The sequence below is a fragment of the Lygodium microphyllum genome, unplaced genomic scaffold (assembly GCF_053477565.2).
Source record: "Lygodium microphyllum isolate KBCC unplaced genomic scaffold, Lygodium_microphyllum_v1.1.10 scaffold_67, whole genome shotgun sequence".
In the NCBI taxonomy this organism is placed as follows: domain Eukaryota; kingdom Viridiplantae; phylum Streptophyta; class Polypodiopsida; order Schizaeales; family Lygodiaceae; genus Lygodium; species Lygodium microphyllum.
In genome coordinates, this window is record NW_028229550.1 from 67,769 (window position 1) to 92,165 (window position 24,397).

At 40.7% G+C, this 24,397-nt stretch overlaps 1 pseudogene; it reads right to left on the minus strand.

The window, feature by feature from the left end:
- Positions 1–8,204: 8,204 nt before the first annotated feature.
- On the minus strand, positions 8,205–18,296 carry LOC148008810 (uncharacterized; annotated as a pseudogene).
- Between the last annotated feature and the right edge of the window lie 6,101 nt (positions 18,297–24,397).

A 24,397-nucleotide genomic window follows, 5' to 3' on the forward strand; every position in this document is an offset into this window, starting at 1 on the left:
GTGCTCTGATTCTTCAATTTCCAAAGACAAGGTCGACGCTCCAAACTTGAGCCGCACAGAGGGAGTGGTTCTTGGGGATGCTGCGGAGACGTGGATGCAATGAGCCCGAGGTCAACTTGGGATACAGATGCTACTCCTCACTCTCATGCAAGTTCGAGAGAGCATGGCTCATGTCATTGTTGTGGACGTACCAATGCAATGTCTCCATCTCATCGTTTTGCTAGAGTTGTGTCACCTATGGGATTTGTCACACTTGTGGGGATGTCTACTCCATTCACTCTAGCTTTTACTTAGCCATCCGCAGGTGGCAACCCTATGGGTACTACTTTAAGAGATACTACCCCTGTAGATACACCAGATGTACAGGGGTCTCCTAAATATGCCTAGGAGCATGGTCACAAGTGGGAGAGAACACATCTTAGGATATCCCAGAGGGGTACGAATACCTTGTAGATGATATGACATGAGTCATCATCATGAATGATGAGGGGAAGAGGGTGATGGCTCATATGAGAGCGTTGTGCCAACAAGTTTTTTTTGCACAATGTCTTGGATCATTGAAAAAACATATCCGAGGGGAGAAAGGACTACGTAGTAGCATCCTTGCATGAGGAGTTTTCGGTGCCCGTCGTAGCAAATAGGTTTTCCACATACTAGATGATGGAGTGCTTGCATGCGTACATGTTACACAGATGATCGAATGCACATAAGGCACTTAAGAGTGGGGCCTAAAAGCCCGAGTGGCTAGATCCAGATGATTGGCATTGATTCAAGGAGGAGGCTACAGATTCTCTAGGATGTTAAAGACAGTAGCGCGAGGCGGCAAGGGCATGATTGAAAGTAGGAGTGGTCCATCATCTTGGGAGTGGCGGCCACAGGAATTATCTAGAGGACTTTGTAAGTTTTTCTTTTGTTCTACTTGCTTATTTTTTTGTAGTATCCCTTGTACTAACAATCGTGTTTCTAATAGTTTTATTTTGTTTTCTTTGCAACACTCCATTACAAATCGTGATCCCACCGGCCTAGAGACTCGATATGTAGAGAGACACGGTCTCACTGCATTAATTGACTGATTGTATGGACATGGTGGCCCAGCAAATCACTCATCTTTCTTGTCCCTAGTTACAAATTTTAATTAAAATGCATTATTGTATGGTGGACTGATGTGTAGTTGTTTCTTTCTTTGCAGAGTGCGTTTGATACTTCTTCATGGAGGGATGAGAGCTTTCGGATGGCGAGGATCTATAGCTCACCCTTGGATCCGTGGAGCGCACATCCTCTTGTTTTTTGGTCATGTGATTTATGTAGGCATTTTCTGTGCACTATGTTATTATCATCCTTTGTATCTTGCCATGATTGTAACGTCACTTTCATTATGCGCTCTTGTATTTATTTTAGGTGTCAAACTTATGGATTCAAGTACACTTTACCTTCATTTTGACGAGCATTGTACACTTTATTGTAACTCTTTTGTATGGCCCAAATAAAGCACAATTTATGGTTTCAAGCCAAGTTCTTGAAGATAAGAGACATCAAGGTGAAGATAGATTTAGGGAGAGGAGTAGACGGAAGAGAATGGGTTGGAAGAGATTGAAAATGTAGAAGAATACTCCCAAAAAGAGTTAGAAAATATAGAATAATACTAACAGAGATGAAGCCTGTCAGTTTCTTTCAACATTATGAGAAAATATAACTCTAATAGACAAAAACGTGTACAAAATAATGCATTCCTCTATGCTGCTCAAATCGCCAATCTGATGCCTCCATTAGCTCCGAAAGGGGGTTAAATACCAAGACACCTAGCCAAAATTCAGTGGATCACTCCTTTATCTCCCACTTTGGAGTGTTGTTCACTACCTAACAATAGTGATTGCACATCACCCGATTTTGTCAATCTCTCTTTTTTCATAAAATCCTCTCAAATTGGCTGAAAGCTACATGTTTTCTTTTATATGTCATCCTAATCTAGAAGTTGTCTATAGTTTTATGGATTTTTATAATAGATAATATCTAAAATATCAAAAATAGACTAAAAATTTGTCCAAAAAAATCTAATATTTTGAAACATGGACACTAACACTAATGCCTAAAGTGGCATTGGCTCTGTAAATCTAAAAGGAAGCGACACTCTAGATTTTTGTATACGGTGTGCATGTAGCGGCACGATATCCACCCCCTCCTAACCTGCACATCCTCTGGCATGTGCCAAAGTCTTACGGATTTGCAGTGTTAGAAGAAGTATCTTCTGCCATGTCAATGTGTTCATCTTCTGCCTCTTCTTCTTCCTCTATGTCTTCATGCTCTTGAATTATATTCAAGTCTTCTAGCTCATATGTTGAACTTTCTCTTCATTTGAAGAGATTGATTCTTTTTCCGACTATGGGTATCTTTACGCTTGTTCCATCCAATTCAGCCAGTGAGTATGTGGCATTGTCATGAACGACCTTTACCACATATGGGCCAAACCAATGCTTTAAGCGAGAACAAAATATTTCAGACACACAAGACATGGAGGTGGAAGACACAAAGCCAACAATTTATTAGAGGTCTTTCAATGGTTCTATCGACAAATCTAGCATAAATTCGAGCTTAAAGATACAACCACATCAAGCAATACATCATCTTTAGCAAGGACTATACAAATTGTTACCCAAAGAAGAAAATATAGATATTTAAATTCTTGCGCAAAGCAAAGATTTACAGAATGGTTACAAACCAAACAAAGAGTTGGGAAAAGATGGGTTTCAAAAAACCCTAAATCTTTGGCATCTTCTAGTCTGATTGTGTTACAGAAGAGTCCTTAGTTTTAGGCACCTCGACAGGGCCTCCAGAGGAGTCCTTAGTTTTAGGAACCTCAACAGGGCCTTCAGAGGAGTCCTTGGTTTCAGGTAGCTCGATAGGGCCTCTAGAGGAATCTTTTGTTTCATCCCACTCAGTAAGACCTCTGTATTTCAAAAACTCCTGTTTCCGATAGCTTGAAAGAAGCTTCAAGATTCTCTAGGCTACTCTTATAGATAAACACCCAGTCATTTTCTTGAATTGCTCTTGGTTGAATTTGATGTCTCTTACCAAATCTTCTTTTGTTCTTTAGTCTTGTTGTCTTTAGCTTCTCAATAGCTGCTTGAACATCTTCAGGCCTTCTTTCTAGCTGCCATATGCGCAAAGTCAGTAACTCTTCTCTCTACTGATGCCATCCTCCCAAGGTAGAAGACTGTATGTGAGAATAGATTCTTCAATTGGCATAATTGGTTGTTGTCCATGCATTCAGCTAGCATATAGCCAGTCACTCTACTGTGAGTAGTTCGGTGAGCCCATAATGAAAAAGGTTTCATTTTAGGTCAATTTTTATCTTTTCTCTACAAGACTTTGCTAGAGCTTTGAGAATAGGCTAGTCCCCTCTCTTACTTTTCCCATTGCCTTCAGGGTTGTAGGATGATGTTAAAGCCAACTTAATAGCCAATTGAGCAAAGAAGTTGCATACCTCATCAGCATCCAACACTCCTCTATCTACAGTTACTTTACCCACACAACCATATCTACAAAACACTTCTTCAAGAAAAAAATGACAAACAACTTGAATGGATTTGGTTGCTAAGGTTGTTCCCTCAACTTGATTGGTTAGATCCTCTCTTGCAAGCACTAAATATTGCATATTCAATATTCTATAGGTAGGGTTATAAGATCACTAACCCATCTATAATGTATAGACAAGGGATAAGTCAATTGTAACCCATCTGAATGCTTGACCATAGAATACATCTGACACACATAACATGTTTCAACAAAATGTGCTATGTCCCGATACATGTTTTGCCACCAATATTTTTCTTTGACTTTAATAAATATTCCCCATATGTCTCTATGCTTCCCACAACCTTTCATGAAATTCTTTTATTATTTGTCGTTGCAACCTTTTGTTACCTACAACTCGAACATGTGCTCCTTTCTTCTTCTTTGCATGCTTCCATAGATGTCCTTCTTTAAGAAAAAAAACCATAAGCTTTCCTCTTGATATGCTTGAACTCCTCATCACTCCAAGTTCATTCTTCTTCATTGTGCTCAAATATTGGCCGACTTTAGCCAACTTCTTCATAATCTTCTTGAAGGAAATGAACTAGAACTTGAGCAATGCAATGAGCATGCTAGCTTCTAGTTGACCACCCTGTTGTTTTCATCAACTTTGGACCAGTATATGCAGTAACTAAAAAGATATTTTCAGCATCCATAGAATGAAAGTCTTTAAGTATGAATTCTCCAGCTTCATCTTCTTCCATAAGCTCTTCTTCATTGTCATATCTTGCACATGATAGCATGTCAGCAACTGGATTTTCCTTTCTTGCAATATGCTTTAATTCAGGGTTGCGAGATTTAGTATATGCAATCTATCTTAGCATAGCAATGTCGGGTGTAGAGCAGTTGGTAGTCATGCCCAAGAGTGGAAGATAATCAATTGCTACCACTACAAAAGCACCTATAAAGTATTCACGATCACACTTTAATGCTGTTACAAGTCCCCACAATTCCCTTTTTACTTGTGCATACCTTCTTTGACGTTTATTGAGAACTGTTGCTCCAAAACGAATTGCATACTCGTAACCTTCAAGATCCTCTTGGCCAACACCCCATCCTATCCCACTGGGACTTCTATCCACAGTAATGATGATGGGTTGGCCATTTGAATAATCAACCCTTTTGAGAGTGGGGGTTGAAATTAACAGCTTCTTTTGTAACAATTCCGATCTCTAAACCGCACTCCTCACGAGAACCTCCTCTTACAAAAAAAATCCAAAAGAATAATGGTTAGAATTATGGTAAATTTTTTTTCTCCCTTTATCCTAGCCGGTTGTCGTGTTGGAGGAGAGGGGAATAGCAAGGCTGAGCAAGCTCCTTACTAGAGCTTGCAGAAGGAAGAAAGCCATGCATTATGGCCGCGTGGGGGCGGCAAGAATTCCCTCCCCTCAGCTATAAAATCCTGTGGGAGGGGAGTAGCAAGAGGGGGAGCCGACACACTGCTAACGCTGCCGTTGAGAGAGGAGGAGGCATTGAGACGCTGCCGTGAGCTGGGAGATGGCCATATTGCCACTAGACGTGAGGGAGGTGAGAGCCATGTGTTGCTGGGAGGAGGGAGGTGCTGCATAACACTGCCTGGCCAAGAGAAGGAGAGGGGAGACTGCCTCCGTAGCCACCGGAACGCCGCCATCTGAATTCGTCTGGCGGCTATCCCAACACCACGTGTTTTTTTTCCTAGAAGCTTTGGAAGCTTCTAAGGGGAGGAGCTAAGCCCCCCTTCCTATGGCTTCCTTAAAGCCTTCCTCTAGAAGGTTTTTTTTTTAATCCTTTCCCCCCTTTTTTCCACCAAGAGCAATTTTAAACCCCCCCTCCCCAGGATTTAAAACCCTCCCCGTGGTTCCCCCCCCCCCCCCCCCCACATAATGCTTTAGGGTCCTTTGAGTCCCTTTTTATATTGCAATTTCCTCAAAGGTTCATCTTAATCTCGGAGTCCCTTAGAACCCCCTTTTTATTGGCCTTCACAAACACCCTTTTTCCCCCCTTTTTTTTTCATTTCACCTAAGGCCCTTTAAAAACTCATCTAACCTCGGAGTTAAGCCCTTCTTCCCCCCTTGGGTTCCCCACAAAGCTTCCACTAGCCCGAGTTCTAAAACTCTTCCCGTGGCTCTTTCCTATTGCCCTCTCAAGCAGATTCTAGATATTTCGGGATCTTTTAAAATCCCCTTTTTATTGCCTTCCCAAAGCAATCTTTTACAACCCTTCTTCCTTGAAGTTTAAAGAGGAATCCTATAAAGCCTTCTAAAGCCGGTTCCAAAAGACGGAGAAATTAATCAAGGAGGCCGAATCACAAAGGAAGTTTCGCATGTGAAGGAGACGGCCAAGATCATAAATCTGCATCCAAGACGAAAAGGCTGCATTCGCGATGGCTCCTAAGAAAGCACAAGGCGCAACCACAGGAGGATCGTCTCCTAACATCCATGTGGACATTTCACCACAAGTCCAGATTCTTCTTCCTAATTTGTTTAACATCGTAATATTTCAATTATGCATGGATCATTTGAGGAATAAGGATGCTTTTTTTTTCAATTGAAAATACTTTGGCTAATAGATCACAATTGAGGGATTTGTTCATTAGTATTTTTCAATAAAACAAACAAAATAAAGTGAGCATAAGATTTCTATGCATTTCTAGCAAGTGGATTTTATGCATTGCAAAGTAATGAAATTAGATTACTTAATGCCCATTTTTACAAAACGGAATTATGATAGTACACTTCGATTAAGCATGGAAGGAATAAACTGCATATCGCATTATTGAACATCTTTTTCGAAATGATTATTAAAGAAAGTTACTAGCAACTGTAGGAAATTGCTAGGGCTGCATGAAGAAGATTTAACTCTAGGCAAGTGGCCTAAAAACTCAAATCAACGAAAGGTTGTGTAAGTTCAGCATACGACAAATTCATTAGGAAATGAAAGTAGAAAAAGGCTGCACGTTTAAACATAAAATCCTAAAGCTTAGTAGCATGAATCTTGTTTGCATGTTATAGGATGATCAATTGGAATTATGCTATAACTTAACCTATGCTTTGATTTTAACCCGAGAATTTAGGGTTTGTAAATCAACTTATACATAGCCATTGAATCATGTGGTTACGAAAATGGTAGTGTAATTATCCTCAACAATAGACAAGTAAAATTGGTTAAACCTAAACACCTAGAAATGGTGAGCGACTCGTTTAGGAAGGGTTAATTCAATGCAACATATCCCAAAGAGCTAATTAGGGTTAGCACGTTGAGGACATTACCTAATCGCTCTTATTGCCAAAAAATTGAAACTCTTAAACCTAAAGACTTGCCCACATTCACGGAATGAAGGGATAGTAGGACATACCTGCGAGAAATGATCTAGGTTTTTACCCTAAGGATCTCTCGCTAAAAAGATGAAACTCGGTTTGAACTTGGAACCCTAGGATCGACAATGTCGGCCTAATGCAATCAGGAATGGATTGTTATATCTAATCATGATACGGTGATTAGAAGACGCCGTTGATGTGTAGAATAGTCCCATGGATTAGATGCGACACTCGTACAACAAGTTGCAAAGTCGCATGATCTTGTGATTTGATCACAAGGGAATGGCCAAATCCTCAAAATGACATTGGCAGATTCTTACGCAAGTTTATCTTGCAAGAGGATGAATAATTGTCTTGATATAGTACTTTCTTGGGTAAAAGTGACCAAGAATACGGGGAATAAATATTTTCTTGGAAGAAAAGGACCAATCAGTAAATTGAAATAACATATTTACTGCTAATAGCACTTAAGGTTTTGGTTAAGTTGGATTAATAGGGTATGGTCCTAACCCAAAGATATAAGGGTTAACAGACAAACCCTTGGGGATCTTGCCAAGTCACAATTGATCTCGGATTGAGTGTTGGATACATTCGGAAAGAAGGATTTGCTCCTTAGCAGTTGGCCAAATAACGACCAATGGAAATGATTGTGCTTGTAACAATTTTAAGAGCACTATTTTGCTTTGTTTGCTCAAAGAATTAAAGGATAAAAGGATATCTAATGCTTCAGGTTGAAGGCCTGAAGGGAGAGGCAGCTTCAGTTACCCCCGACTACCTGCCTGACCCTAAGCAAGGGGGTTGTTAACCGCGCCGGGAAGGTGGACCGTGGAACCCGCCGCGAGAGGTCTCCCATTGCACATGACACATATTCTCCCCCATTGTCAGTCCTAAGGCATTTTAGCCTATGCCTAGTCTAGTTCTCAACCAATGCAAGCCATCTCTGAAACACAACCAAGACATTTGACTTAAGCTTAATGGGGTAAGCCCAGACTTTACATGAAAAATAGTCAATGAACGTCACAAAATACTTTGCACCAGCCATAGACTGATAGGGCATGGGCCCACAAGCATCCAAATGGACCAATGCGAAGGGCTCACTCCTGCGTCTCCTACCAGACTTCTTATGCATATTCCTAGTATGTTTGCCTCCTTTCTATCTCAACATTCTGAAAGTATTGGCTCCAAACATTGTCTGGATTTTGAGACAATGGATTGTCGATGTCTGCTAATGATCTATGGGCTCCTCCATGGCATGAGGATCAACTAGCAATCTTCTTCTGAGTTTTGCATACCTTTAGTCCACCAAGCATTTTCATTAGATAAGAATCTTATATGCAGCTACCTTTGTGAAAACACATCCTGAAAGAAGGAATTGGGAGAAGCCCTGTGGTGACTATTTGTGGCCTTATCAGTTAAGTTGTTGATCTGAGAAACTGCAATCTGCTTATCTGACAAAAAGTTGCTAATCTCAAAAACTGCAAGTCCTTATGGCATGGAAAAGATGTTGATCTGAGCAACGAAGATTCCTTATATCACAAGAAAAATATCCAGCAGTTATAGCAGGCACATTGAATGTATCAAACATTATTTGTGTCATCTTCTCTCTATTGGCCTTGGGATTCAGTGGAACTTCTGTGAGGAGGACTGGATGCTCTTCCTTAATGACCTTTGTTGCAGCCCTTAGCTTTTCAACTTCAGGAACCTCCATTGCAAGATCCAAGGTAGATGGTAATCGATCTTCTAATGCTTCTGAAACTGAGCCAAACTTCCCAAACATATCCACCACTATGCTTCCCACAAATATATTCACTTCCAAACCTCTCTCCACTATACTGCTCACGCAGAACAAAAATGCAAACACAACGGCTAAGTATGTACAAAGTAACAAATGTCACACACACAACTTTTTGGTGGTTTACTTCTGATGCGCAGCAGTATGACATCCACCCCCTCTGATCCTGCACATCCTCCGGATGGGCCAACTACCCATGATCATTGTCGTCAAGTTCCACGAACAGATCAATCTCTTCATTGTGGATTTCCAGTATAACAACAAGGTTATCTGTCATATCATCTATCTCTTCTATTGGAGTTTCTTCTCGTTGCTCTTCTCTTGCAATTTCTTCCAATGCATAATCCTCATTATCTCTTTTCTTAAAAATCTTGATTCTTTTTCTTGCAATAGGCACTCTAAGCACTGTCCCATCCAATTCTGTCAGCTCATATGTTGCATTATCAAAGACATGTCTGAATATGTACGGACCAAAAAATCTTTTCACCATCTTTTGAAGTGCAGTATGCTGATTTTCAAGGCTGCTATCAAAGGCTAATACCCAGTCTCCCTCTTCTATTGCTCTTGGGCCGCAAGCGATGCCTGCTATCAAACCTGTCCTTATTTCTTAGTCTAGCAACCTTCAACCTGTCAATAGCTAGCTGAATATCCTCTGGTCTTCTCTCCAATTGCCGGATCTGAAGAGCTAAGAGCTCTTCTCTCATCAAATCCTCCTGCCAAGGTAAAACTGACCAAGTCAAAGCACAAGTCTCAGTCGGCATAACTGGTTTCTTACCATACATCAACTCTGCGGGCATATATCCTGTGGTAACACTATGAGTCGTACAATCAGCCCACAAAGCAAATGGTAGAAGTCTTGGCCATTCTCCAATCTGTCCTCTGCATGCTTTGGCTAATGCTTTCACTATCAGCAGATGCCCTCTTTCACTCTTCCCATTTCCCTTTGGATTGTATGCTGTGGTTAGAGCCAACTTGATTCCTAGTTGAGAAAAAAACTCCCTAGCTTCATCTGCATCCAATTCACCGCGATTTGTAGTGATCTTACCAACACAGCCATACTTGCAAAAAATTTCTTTCAATAAGAATTTACACACTGCACTAGTGGTCTTCGTTCTCAAAGGTCTACCCTCAACATGATTGGTAAGATCCTCTCTAGCCAAAACAATATATCTCATCTGCCATAGACCCATAGGCATAGTAACCAAGTCAACTATCCACTTATAATGAATGCATAGAGGATAGGTCGGATGAAGCTCATCTCGATGACACACTATGGAATACATCTGACAATCTCTGCAAGTCTCTACAAAGCGAGAAACATCTCTGTATATGCCTTTCCACCAATATTTTTCCTTGATTTTCTCATAAGTAGCCCACACTCCTCTATGACCAGCCCAAGGACTCTCATGAAACTCCCTCATCACCTGTAACTGGGTCTCTTTATCGCAGACAACTCACAAGGGTAATCCACCTCTTTTCTTTGGGTGCTTCCAAAGAAATCCGTCCTTGAGAAAATAACCATAGGCTTTTCTTCTTATCGTCTTGAACTCTTCATCTGTCCATTCATCTCTTTTGCTTAGTGTACTAAGATATTTTCCAATCTGCAAACCAATATCCAACATAGAGTTCTTCTATAAAAGCCACAATATCATAGACATGGCAAACATGATCAACCATAGCGGCTGAAATTTTTGCATCATCCTCTTTTGCAAGTAGTGTCTCCTCATCATCATATCTGGCTCTAGATAGCATATCCGCCACTGGATTATCCTTCACTACTATGTGTTTAAATTCTGGATTTAATGATTCGATGTATGCAATCCATCTCAGCATAGCTATATCCGGAGTAGAGAAACTCGTAATCATACCTATCAATGGCAAGCAATCTGTCTCTACCACAACTGAGGCTTCAATAAAGTGCTCCTTGTCACATTTGAGAGCCGTAACAATTCCCAGTAACTCCCTCTTGATTTGCGGATACCTCCTCTATCTCTCATTTAGGACTTTCGCTCCAAACCGAATAGCATACATGTTTCCATCTGCATCATCTTGACCCACAGCCCAACCTATGCTAATTGGACTAGTGTCAATTGTCAATACAATAGGCCTTCTGCAATTATAATCCACTTTCTTGAGAGTAGGAGCAATCTGCAATAAATTCTTCAATTTTTGCATGGCTCTAGTGTGGCTCTCATCCCAATAAAATTTCTGCCCCTTTCAAAGCAGCTAATATAAACAATCTGCTATGTGTGCAAAATGGGGTATCCAAATCATGTAAAACACACAAGCTCCAATAAATCTCCGTACCTCTGAAGTGGTAGAATAATACTTCGTAATCTTGCCTATAGCATCCACCTTCTTAGGTGAAGGTTTCCTGCCATAATACCCACACATATGTCCAACAATGACAACCTCATTTACTCCAAAAATAGATTTTTGCCCTGATAGTGTCAAGTTCACTTCTTCTAACCTGGCCAAAATCTTTTCACAAGCTGAAATATGATCAGCCACAAAGTATCTGCATCCCTGCTCATTTAGACTCTCATTCTTCTCTTCTTCTGCACACCCCTTAATGGGCACATCATCCAAGAAAGGCATATACTCACGAAGGACCTTATGCACGGCATTCATCATATGCACAATAGAATTAATGGCACCTTGAGGCAAGGTACACATCCTGACAAGCCCAATAGGATTTCTCATAGTGGTTCTGTCCCTGCTTTCCAAAGCTAGCTAAAGCTGATCATATCCCGAATACAAGTCACCTAAAGAATAGATGGCACGCCCAACAAATGCTTCTGCAAACTCATCCACAATTGGACCTATACCAATATTTCTGATAGTAACTCTGTTTACTGGCTGCATGTCCTGTATAAATTGGAGAGTACCATTCTTCTTTGGAACTGTAAACCACCTATTTGAGTATGGTGCAGATGATGGCTCTAGGATTCCCATCCTGATTTTCTCATTCAACAAGTCAATTAACTTTGGCAAGTGTGCCCTAGGCACTGGAATAGGTCGGAGGTTCCATGGATAATGAGGAATAGTAAAGATCACCATAGGGGCAATAATATATGGATTCACACATCCAATCTCATGCGAGAAAAAAGCAAACCCCCTTCCATGTCGCTCAAGCATATCCTGAAAGCATTTCTTCTCTGAGGGTAGCAAGAAATCACCATTTCCAATTTTTAATTCAGCAAGAGTCTCTGTTGAAAACTTATGGCCTATATGCTCTGGATTCCTCAAAATTAGCTGCTTGGCAGCCCTCTCTATTTGTTGATCACTGTTAGATGGAAGCGGTCCAGCTACTGGCTTCACCTTCTTATCCACAGTCTTGTATTTTGTATCAACCCTTGCTTCATTATGATCCTCTGCATTACTCAAATCTTACTGTAAATCAACAATTCTGCAGTCTGGTGGCTGAATATCCTCAGCCCTCTACTCTATGGACTGCATAGGAACATCCCTAAACTCTGGATGCTAAAATATTTCAGTAGTACACTCTGTTGGCTGAAAGTTTTCAGCCCTCTATGTCTTTGGAGGTTGATCATAATCAGCCGAAAACTCTGTTTGCTGAATTTCTTCAGCACTCAACACTTTTTGCTGAGTCACCTCAACCTCTAACTCTATCTATGACACAAAATCTGAAATTTCATGAAACATGTCCAGGGACTACACTAATACATTACTATAACAACTCTGTATATCAGTTTTCAGCATATTTTCCATCTCTGTCATCGTATTTGCACAAACCATACTATCATACATCCCATCTATATGCTCATCATCCTCTAAAATACCTGCATTTTTCAATTTTTTCTCATTCCTGCATATGTACTGCCTGGAAGCTCTAGGCAACTTAGAAATCTTCTGATAACTCATCGAACTGTTTGCTTAAATTCCAACAAAATTGGAGGAGAAAACACTGCTGCTAGGAGGCGAGAACTCCATTCTCCTTTGCTCTGTACCACCGTCGTCTGCGGTACCTAATGAAAACCCGAATCCCTCACAGTGGGCAAAGGTGCATCTCAAAGAGTATCCATGTTTCTAGCATGATTTACACACACAGCCATAAACTGGACTACTCTCATACCATCTAAACTGCGAATCTGTGCATAAGCAGATCCATCATCCATCACTTTTGTCTCCATGTGCATCTCTGTGATGAATGGCTGTCCAAGAATTATGGGATAGGAGCATGAATCTTGCACAAAGAAATGAAAATCCTCCTCTATATCTCCAATAGAAATCCTGACACTAGGATAGGTAGCATACAAATCACCTGCAGTATTGCTGGCGGCTCTCATACGCCACCCATGCTCTGCATTCATAGGCCATCTATTACTTTCATAAACTCCACGAACTATGAGATTAATCTCTTAACCATGATCCACCAAAGCAACATAAGGCACATGTTTCTCTCCAATGTTTACCATTGTTTTTGTAGTTGCCCTAGCCCAATGACTCCGCAAAAAATGACTACGTGGTACCAAGATAGGCTCATCAGTTTCAGCATAATGCATAGGCTGAACCCTCTTCTCTGTTTGCGGAAAAATAGAAGCATTTTCAACCATAACCTCATCCTCGTCCTCATCCAACTCCCCAATCAAAACTCCTTGTGTATCAGTAGTAGGAAATGCATGTCTTTTTCTCTTCAGGACTTCTTGGAACTGATCTTGAAACTCTCTTTTCGAGATGCCCAAAACCTTAGAAATAGTAAAAGCCACCTCACTGCCAAGTATTTTGTCATTAAAGATCTTCTTCATGTCCGTAGATGTCTCAATATCGGACATCAATCTAAACCCTGGCTGCTTTCTCTCTCTAGGCTCTTGCCTCTTTTCTTTCTTTTGAGCATCTTCCATCTGTCGTTCTGGCCTTGGTCTCAAAGACGGCCCTGCAGTACGTGGAGTAACAAACTCACCCCCTCTAGTATTTTTAGCTACATTTGGATTCTCTTCATCTCTCTTAGACTTCTCCTCAACAAGTACATCTGCTCCGTGAGACTTAGCCAAGTAGGCATAAATAGTGTACCTGTCAACAGGCGAATCCCAACCTGTCTCAGATCTGATGCTAGAACCTGCACTAGTCAAAATAGTCTGTTGAATTTTCCCCTTGTTTTCCGTCTCCATAGCTTAGGTCCATAATGCTGACTGATTCTCTAAACCTTTCTCAATCTGGACTCCATATGCAAAAGCATCTCCTCTAGCTGCCACATAAGAAATATAGCAGTCATATCATCTACTAATTTCTTCATTCCGCCTTTCCCAAAATTGGTAGCAAGCGGAGCTCCTGTTTCAATCAACCAGATCTTGCCATCTTGTCCCCAAAATACCAAATTCTTCCTCCTTGTATCTTGAAAAGATTCACAATCCCTGCAATGTTGATGGTCTGTACTATCACACCAAATACATATTCGATCTCTCCTAAGTACACTAGGAGCACTCCTATAGGTGCAATAGGAGCACTAGAAGAAATAGTAGGCGCAGTTGAAGCAAACAGCTTTTTCAATTTCCCCACCAATTCTGCTTTAACTGACTCCAGTGTCAAATCCGTTATGCCTTTGATTATGTCATCAAGAGAGGAAGGAACTAACAGAGTGGATGGTTTTGGAGCAGAAGGAGCCAGCATCGGTCTTGGAACAGGAGGATTAGAAATAGTAGGCACTGGCATAGGCCAAGTAATTGGTTCAGGAAGAGAAGAAATGACAGGGATAGAAGTCGGCATAGGAGCAGAAGATGGCGCCAATGTCATGGATCCATTCTGTAGGCAGGTCTTTCATATCTGCCTCTTGGTCAAAGTCGAGATCGCATCCTGGGCATCTTGCCAATCTGTTTTAAGACCCATAGGCTTCGTGCGATCCTCAAGAAGCTCTCCTAATTCTTCCTGAAGAGCAGGATCTGCAGCTTGCAAGAAAAGCTCAACTTTCTCAACATACGATGCTCTTTGTTCAATGGCATCAAGCTAACTATACCTCTCTTCAAATTCTCGTATCAATTTTGAAGCAGCTAGACCTTTGTTTGGCATGTAGATCCACTCTCAAAATGATCGCCGTGTAGCCATCCCAAAGTCCTCAAGAAAATACTCCTCTTCCAAGGCCTTCTTAAAATCTTGCCAATGCAAATTTTGAAGGAAAAGATCAGTCACTTTTACCCTCAAGGTGGGTCTGACAAGGCGAAGGAAATATTTACTCATAAGTCCTGTTGGTACTCCAAAAAATCCCATCTTGATCTCATACGTCTTCAAATAAGTCGAAACATTACAGCCATCAAATAGCTTATTTTCATTCTCAATTGCTTCAATCGCCTTAGTCGCGTTGTTTGCATTCTCTTGCTCCGAATATAGTTGCCTTTGCTGAGACAACTGTTGTTGATGTAACTGCTGCTTCTGTTACATGTACAATTATGTATGCTGATTTTGAAGCTACATATACATAGACATATTTTGCAAAATCTGCTTTAAATCATCCGTAGAAGTACTTGAAGAAGAAGTCAATGATGAAGCTGAAGTAGAGGACAAAGCAGGAATCGTAAAAGAGGCTGAAACTGATGTTGAAGTATCTCTCATCCTAAAATTTAAATGCAATGCTTTCACGTCGGGTTCACCAAAGATGTCAAAGGGTTTTTGAAAGAAAAGTCGCATCTACAGAAGACCTTGACAAATTTCAAGATAGAAGATCAATATAGCGAGATCAGATTCAATTTGAAAGCTCAATTTCAGATAATATGAGACATACAGTCAGCTACATCTGATTGGGAGCATCTCCAGTAAACGTCTTGACAAAGACGTCTATTACTTCAGGTTTAGTTGAAGGCTTATATAATATGTCAACCTGTTGGTCAAGTGGCTTGTAGCACTGGTGGAAGCTCTACAGGGGCTGCACTTGAAGAAGTTCCTTTTGAACCTGTGAAAAGTACTGCATTTACTCATGGAGTCAGAATTGGACATGAGCTACAACAGCTCTCTCCTGAGGCCCTTGTACATGCTTATGAAACATCAGGGCATAAGAGCTCCCAGGATGACTCCAGCCTCTCTTGTACAAGAGTTAGAAAGCAAGAATAGAACTGTCGTTAGAAGTTAGTCAAACATTGTGGAAGAAGATTATACATGGTTAGATGCTTTTATCAAACAGTGATGGGGCAGATAATCACAACGACTCAGAATACACATCTCCATTAGCATCTGCTTGGTAAAGCTTGTAAAGTTCAAATCTCTATTTTTCACAAGGTCGTCGCACTAAAATTCAACACCTTGGCCATATTTGTGCATCTTGAACATAACCTTCAGACATCCAAATGGTATCATGTCAGAGTCCTCTGTTATCACAATGTCCACAAGACCATTTATTGACAAGAAGGTCATCTATGCATCAGCCTCATATGGAGCTACAATATAATCAATCTTCTCATGCTATAAACTCAAACTGTATCAGTGACTTGGTGTAAGAATTTCTTAGGCCAGCTTCTTATCATCATCCACCTTACCATTGAGCTAATATGTTATATGTTGAAGAGACTCTTGCTATTTCAGAGAGAGATGATCTACAGGTTGTCTATTGATCAGTACTATATAGGAAGCACCAAGATAATCTGTATGCTGAAGACTAGACTCTTGCTATTTTAGAGAGAGGAACACTCTGTAGGTTGTTTGCTGATCAGTACTGTATGATGAAGATTGTCTAAAATGTGCGCTTACAACCTCAGATAGTACAGTAATAAAATAAACTATGTGCACGCTTTCATCTCTGCAACCACCATGTCCGATGTTTCATAATCTAAGCTACTATTTGAACTGTCCTCTGAATCCAAGAAATTTTTTTAAAGTCTGAATCAAAGTAGTCTCTTTTTTTCCTCCTCTTCCCCAGGCCTACAACACACCTCCTTTTTCCCCAGAAAAGTGGCCCAGACACTAAAGCAAACAAGTAGTATGGTTTTTTTTTAATGGATCCTCCCAAACTGCATAGTGTCTACCCTCAGGAAGATCTCGTTGCTCAACTAGATTTTCCATTTTCATACATAGCCATAAACTGCCCTGAAGAAGGTACAATCCTAGTTGTGTGCTCAACCACTCGTGTAAGTAGTTTTGCACTCTCGATAAGAATCTCGACATCAGTATCAGAAGGAAAATTCAAGAGTTTCTTAAGACAATCTGTGGCACTTGGAGCAGCTAATAGTGTCTGCTGTAGGTACAAAAGCATAGACACTACTACTGCCAAAACAAAATCGCTCCTTGATGAATGCTAAAAACTACCAGTGCCTTCCTTGCTTGTCCAAGATTCATTTTTGTTCACCACCAAAAAGATTCCATCCCACAACAAAAGAATCTTATCAAGGTCAAATTCTCTACCAAAAAGAACCCTCAACCATCTCATAGCAAAAAACTATGGTTCCACCCAGAGCTCCATGAGATAGTTATACAGTGTCAAGTCAGCAGCAGCAGCCAGGACTCTATGGATTGAGTACGATGCTTCAAGCACAGGAGACAGACCAGTGATAGAGGTAGACCCATTTGTGGGTAAAAAGTACTCTGCCATTTTGACTCCCCAACCTTTCCCAGTCATGAAAGCATCAAACATTATATAGGCATCATGTTCAACAAACCTAGCAGATAGAAGAGCACCAAGCTCTCCTTCAGCTCCATATGTGTCACTTCCTAACACCATGATTTTGAAATCAAGACCTGTCTCGTCCACCTTCAAGTGGGGTTCATCACAAGGGGTCCTAATCTCTTACCATTCTTCACAACGTTTACTGTTGGGCACGGCATATATGTTATAGAACATCATATGTTGGCTAGTTTGCTGCTTTCTATTTCCCAGGATATAAGATAGCAGTGGCCCTCAAACCTGTCATAAAAAAGGTCTTCATTTTGCTGCTTAATTTGCGAGAGGTGCATAATATCAATATGAAGAACATAAAGAAGTGGAGCAAGTAATTCATGCATCCCTTATTGATAGTTGTAGTGAGGGTGCGTAAGTGACCATAATAGTAAAATCCTACGTAGCATGGCCTGGCAATAAGAATTTTGGAAGAAACTCTCATGCTCTGGATACAAGCGTGTAAGATCCATGTCAGTTGTCCTTTCTATCTCAGCATTCAGAAAGTACTGGCTCTAAACACTGTTTGGATTTTGAGACAATGGATTGTCGATGTCTACTAATGACCTATGGGCTCCTCCATGGCATGAGGATCAACTAGTAGTCTTCTTCTATGTTCTGCATACCTTTAGTCCACCAAGCATTTGCATTAGATAAGAATCTTATATGCAGCTTCCTTTGTGAAAACACATCCTGAAAGAGGGAATTGGGAGAAGCCCTATGGTGACTGTCTGTGGCCTTATCAGTTAAGTTGTTGATCTGAGCAAGTACAATCTGCTTATCTGACAAAAAGTTGCTAATCTCAAAAATTGCAAGTCCTTATGGCATGAAAAAGATGTTGATCTGAGCAATGACGATTCCTTATATCACAAGAAAAATATCTAGCAGTTATAGCACGCACATTGAATGTATCAAACATTATTTGTGTCATCTTCTCTCTATTGGCCTTGGGACTCAGTGGAGCTTCTGTGAGGAGGACTGGATGCTCTTCCTTAATGACCTCTGTTGTAGCCCTTAGCTTTTCAACTTCAGGAACCTCCATTGCAAGATCCAAGGTAGATGGTAATCGATCTTCTCATCCCTGTTGCCTGTTGATGCAAAATCGTCACTAGGAAGTGATTGTGTGGTCAAATACCACTTTCGCCAGTTTTGCAGATTTTCCCTTGTGAGGGTGAAGCTGTGTTTTTTGCAGTGACAGAATTTTTTGCAGTGTTCTGTAATGGCGTCTGATTCTCTTTCACAGATTGTCACTGAAAAGCTTGACAAGAACAACTTCCAAGCATGGAAGTTTAGAATGATGAATTTCCTTATGGGAAAAGGATATTGGGAATTTGTTGCAGGAAATGAAGAAGAACCAGTTCTTCCTGATGTTCCCAATCAACAGCAAATGCAGGCATTCAAAGCATGGCATGAGAGAGCTAGGAAAGTTATGTACTGGCTATCTATCAGTATTTCAGACTCTATGATTGTGCATATTCAGGATGCAAGTACGCCAAAGGAGGCATGGGATACTTTGTCAAAAATGTATAGCACAAATATGCAAGCCAGGAAAATGTAGCTCAAGCAAGAGTTGCACAATGTGCAAAGAGAAAATATGAGCATCAATGACTACCACATGAAGGTGAAGAAGATTGCAGATGCACTTGTTTCCATTGGGTCACCAGTGGAAGATGATGATTTAGTTTCTGTGACCTTGAATGGTCTAGGAAAGGATTATGCACAGTTCCGAATATCCATTTCCGTCCGTGAAAGATTTCCTGATTTTGAGGAGTTGATTGCTCTTCTAATTTCTGAGGAGCAGAGAAATGGTGGTGCATCTTCTTCAGGAGGAACTTCAAAAGAAGCTGTCTTCTACTTAAATGCTGGAAGAGGTAGAGGCAGAGGTAGAGGAGACCGTGGTAGAAATCAGAATATGCAGCAAACTCAAGAAAACCAGTCCTATGGAGGAGGACGTGGTAACTCTAGAGGCAGGGGGAGCCAAAGAGGTCGTGGTGGATGGCAAAGAGGCCAAAATGCAAACAGTAATGTTGAATGCTACTACTGTGGTAAAATGGGTCATATGGCTAAAGATTGCTATAAAAAGCAGAATGACATCATGAATGGAAAACTACAACAAGGGAATTATGCATCTTCTAGTAGACAGGGTGATGACAGAAATGAGCACTTGTTTATGGTGCAGCACATGAATAATTCTGTGACAAGTGCAGAAGAAAGCAATGATGTATGGTATGTTGACTCAGGTGCATCAAACCACATGACAGGTCATGCAAAATGGATGGAAGATGCAAGAAAAATGGAAAAACCAGGATTTGTGGAGACTGGTGATGATACTGCACATCCTATTGTGCAGATTGGAAAAATTCCTTTGTCTATGTAGGATGGGAAAAAGAAATACTTGTCCGATGTATTTCATGTCCCGAATATCACCAAGAATCTGGTTTCTGTTGGTCAAATGGTTGAACAAGGCTTGCAGGTCAAATTTAATCCTCATGGATGCTTTGTTGAGGATATAAAAAATAAAGGTTGCTTGATAGCAAAAGGAAAGAAGAAGGGTAGAATGTTTACATTGGATGCAAACATGTCTGAATTGAGTGTAGCAATGTTTGCACATGGGACCGGTGTAGTTGCAGATATTGATATCTGGCATAAACGCATTGGTCATGTTAATGTACAGCGACTTAAATCAATGTAGGCCCAAAATATTGTTGCAGGATTGCCCAAATTCAAGATTGCAGAAATGCATAAGGTATGTGAAGCCTGTCAATTTGGAAAACAGGCAAGGAAACCATTTCCTAGACATGTTCAAGAGAGTAAGAAGCCATTGGAATTAATCCACTCTGATGTGTGGACTACTAAAGCTGCATCTCTTGGAGGCTGTCATTATTTTGTCAGTTTTATTGATGACTATAGCAGAAAATTTTGGGTGTATTTTATGAAAAAGAAAAGTGAAGTTTTTGGGCATTTCAAAACTCTTAAAGCTATGGTTGAAAAAGAAACAGGTCTGCAAATAAAATGCCTAAGGTCAGATGGAGGGGGAGAGTACCTCTCAAATGAGTTTGCAAGGTTCCTGCAGGAGCATGGCATAAAGCAGCAATATTCATGCAGTCATACCCCACAACAAAATGGAATTGCAGAAAGGAAAAACACGCATATTGGAGAGGTATCTCGTGCCATGCTCAATGAGAAAGACTTGCCAGATTTTTATTGGGCTGAAGCAGTTGCTACAGCAGTCTACATAATGAACAGGACTCCCACTGCAGCAATACATGGAATGACTCCAGAGGAGAGGTATACTGGTAGGAAACTAGATATTTCTCATTTGAAAATTTTTGGTTGCATTGCCTATGTACATGTGCCAGATGAGTTGAGATCCAAGTTGGATCCAAAAGCTGAGAAGTGCATCTTTATTGGTTACTCTCTGCAGCAAAAAGGGTATAGATGTTATAACCCTTCTACTCGTAAGTTTACAGTGAGCAGAGATGTTGTTTTTGATGAGATGAGTAGCTAGTATAAACCAGTAAATGTGATTGATGATGTAGATGCACAAAATGGTAATGCTGCACAGAATTCACAGCAGCAGTCACAAAATATTAGTGGACTTGGAGCATCCTCTAGCAGTGGTTCACATTCTTCGCCATGGACAGGTAGATTGAGATCGGGAAAATATTCTCAAAGTAATGCAGATAGTGGTATGCAGGTATCACGAAAAGGAAAAGAGAAGGTTGATCAGCCCATGTTTGATGTGAATGCAGGTCACTCTTATGTGGATGGTGAATCCAGTGGCTCAGAACAGAGCATTGATGATGAGTTGGGTATTCCTTCTATTGTTACACTTGGAGTAAGGAAGACCAGGGATGTTTTGAGAGCACCTGGGAGTGAACCTACTTTGCGCAGGTCTACGAGAGCTAGGTATCCTGTGGATAGGCTGAAATATGATGGATTTACAGCCATTCACTATGCATATATGGTCAAAGTGATACAAGAACTAGAACCCACTTCTTTTGAGCAAGCCATGGAAAAAGAAAAATGGGAGAAAGCCATGGATGAAGAAATGGATGCCTTGGAAGCAAATGCTACATGGGAATTGGTACCTTTGCCTAAAGATAAAAATGCAATTGACTGTAAGTGGGTTTATAAGGTGAAGCACAATGCAGATGGTTCTGTGAACAGATACAAGGCAAGATTAGTAGTCAAGGGGTATGCACAAACATATGGCATTGATTATGAAGAAACATTCAGTCCGGTTGCAAGGATGGCAACCGTAAGAGCAATCATTGCTATGGCTACATCAAAGGGATGGCCTGTACATCAGATGGATGTAAAGAATACCTTCTTGCATGGTGATTTGCAAGAAGAGGTCTATATGGAGCAGCCACCAGGTTATATGCATGATGTTCACCCTGAGTTTGTCTGCAGGTTGAAGAAAGCCTTGTATGGCTTGAAGCACCCAGAGCATGGTCTGACAAGATAGGACAGTATCTTGTCACTATTGGCTTTCAGATTTCCAAGGCAGATTTCTCACTTTATGTGAGAAAAACAGAGAAAGGTATTATGCTACTTGTCATTTATGTTGATGATTTGATTATGATAGGTGACAGTGATGAAGATATCCTTCATGTGAAAATGCTATTGAAGTAGAAGTTTGAGATGAAGGATTTGGGAGAGCTGCGTTATTTCTTGGGCATTGAGGTGATTAGATCACCAAGTGGGATACAGCTCTAAAGAGGCAGTATGGATTGGACATGCTGTCCAAATATGGGATGATAGGCTGTAAGCCTATTTCAGTTCCTTTGGAGCAGAATGTGAAGCTGAGCACAGATGCAGGTGGCCTTCTAGAAGACCCTACTATGTACAGACGCATAGTAGGAAGTTTGATTTATATGACTCTTACTAGGCTAGATTTGAGCTATGTTGTTGGATTGGTAAGTCAGTTTATGCAGGCTCCAAGGAAACCACATTTGGATGCGGCTAGACGCATATTCACGTATGTGAAGTCCACATTGCAGTATGGACTATTTTATGAGACTGGGGTTCAGATACAGTTGCATGGATACACTGATGCTGATCGGGCTAGTAGTATTTCTGATAGACGATCTACCAGTGGATATGTGTTCTCTTTTGGGAGTGCTGCAGTCACTTGGAGCAGCAAGAAATAGACTACAGTTGCCTTGTCGAGCACAGAGCTGAGTACAGGGGTGCAGCAATGGCTGCATGTGAGGTAGCTTGGTTGCATAAGCTACTTTATGATATGCATCAGTCTACAGATGTGCCAGTTGTCATTTATTGTGACAACATGAGTAGTATACACTTGGAAAATAACCCAGTCTATAATGCTAGAACAAAGCACATTGAGGTGCATTATCACTATGTGCGAGAGAGGGTTTTACTAGGTCTTATTGATCTAGTTTATGTCAGTACAGAGGATCAGGTAGCTGACATATTCACGAAGGCATTGGGCGCAAAGAAGCTGCGCAAGTTCAGAGACCTACTTGGTGTGCAGGAATTGGGATTGAGCTCGAGGGGGAGTGTTGAGATATCAAGCTCCACTCGTGATACGCCAGGGTGACCGTTGTGTATTTATGTCACCGACTTGTCAGTTGCAGACGTGGTTGGTACACCGCCCATGAATAATAGCTACATGATAGCTATCCTTATCTACTCTAGTTCGTGGCTCAGTTAGTATGCCACCTTAGTTAGTTGAGTTTGGTTTGAGAACCATACATAGGGTTCTTCTATTTTTCTTTGTACTTGAGTTCTTTTGGCTTACACAACTAAGAAGAGGAAAACTGTTTTCAGCCTCCACCCTTGTGTGTATTCCCCCATTGTGCAAGCAAGAAAGCTTCAAATGAGACTCCTTCCTTCTCTCCCACAATCTTGACAATGGCTTAGTGGATGAAGCTTTTGTTGGACAAGGTTGGTCTATGATCTCAATGCTTGTTGTTGATGATTCTGAAGAGAGTACAATGACACTCATCCTTTTGATTTCATTGACCAGTGTACTTGAAACAAAGTCACGCAATATATGTAATACACTTCTAGTGTATGATGGTCTATGTGTTTATAAATGTACACATAATCTTACAATTTTAAGTAGAGCAATTAGTTGTTTTCATTTCATGATAAAAGCATTCAGATTGTGTAGGTATTAGCAGCAATGATGATTTAAACAAAGTGCGTTAGTGCTTACAAGCACTCATCTGTAGCTCATATTGTTAGAGTTGGTAAATGTCGGTCTTAATGAGCTTGATGTTGACTCTTCAAGTAGAGGAACTTTTGAAATGAGATTCCTAGATTTATAACACACTCTGTAAGAGTTGACTTAGTGATTAAAATCACTGCTGATGACCAAACATTAAAAAAATTTGAAAATGGATGAAGCTTGAAACTCTTGGCTATGGCTACCAGAGACCACAGTTAGGGTTTTGATCATTGCAGGCTGTAGGAGATGAATCAATACAAACCCTCTTAGGTGAGTATAGTCATCTATAGGGGCTACAATAGCCCCAATGTAGTCGATATTATTGCATCCTGTACCAGACAAAATTAAGCTCTAATCAGGTGATTGCGAAAACTATGCCAAATCTGCGATTTCTACAATGTCATCCACCACGTCGACTAATGTCCGCCTTTGTTGTGCCACCTTGAATCACCGTGAGTTGGGAAAGAGTTCCTCAGATGGAACCATGAGCTGAAATGGCCTCCTTTGTCCTCCCCAAGTCCTCCATCAAAGGTGGGTCTGGTTTGGCTATGGAGGCAAGAGGTAAAAGATAAAGATGATGGACTATCTTATGTACTTAGTGAGGCTGAGGGTATAGGAAGCTGAGGGCATGGGAAAGCCTTGGCATTTCAGGTAGATGAAATTGGATATGTTGATCCGACCATATTTGTACCTATGGTGACCTTCACAGTACCTCATGTGCCATGGAATTTAAAGCCTATTCCCATGCCTTGAGCATATTTTCTTAAGTTTTTGGAGCTTTTGAATCAAAAGATTAGAATGTGGATTTTGGAGTCTTCTTCAGCTCCATATTCAAATCAATGGTTTACTGATCCAAAGAAGAATGGTGTGTTTAGGTTTATACACGATTTACAATCAGTTAATAAAGTCACCATAAGGAATGTTGGATCAAGCCCAATAGTGGA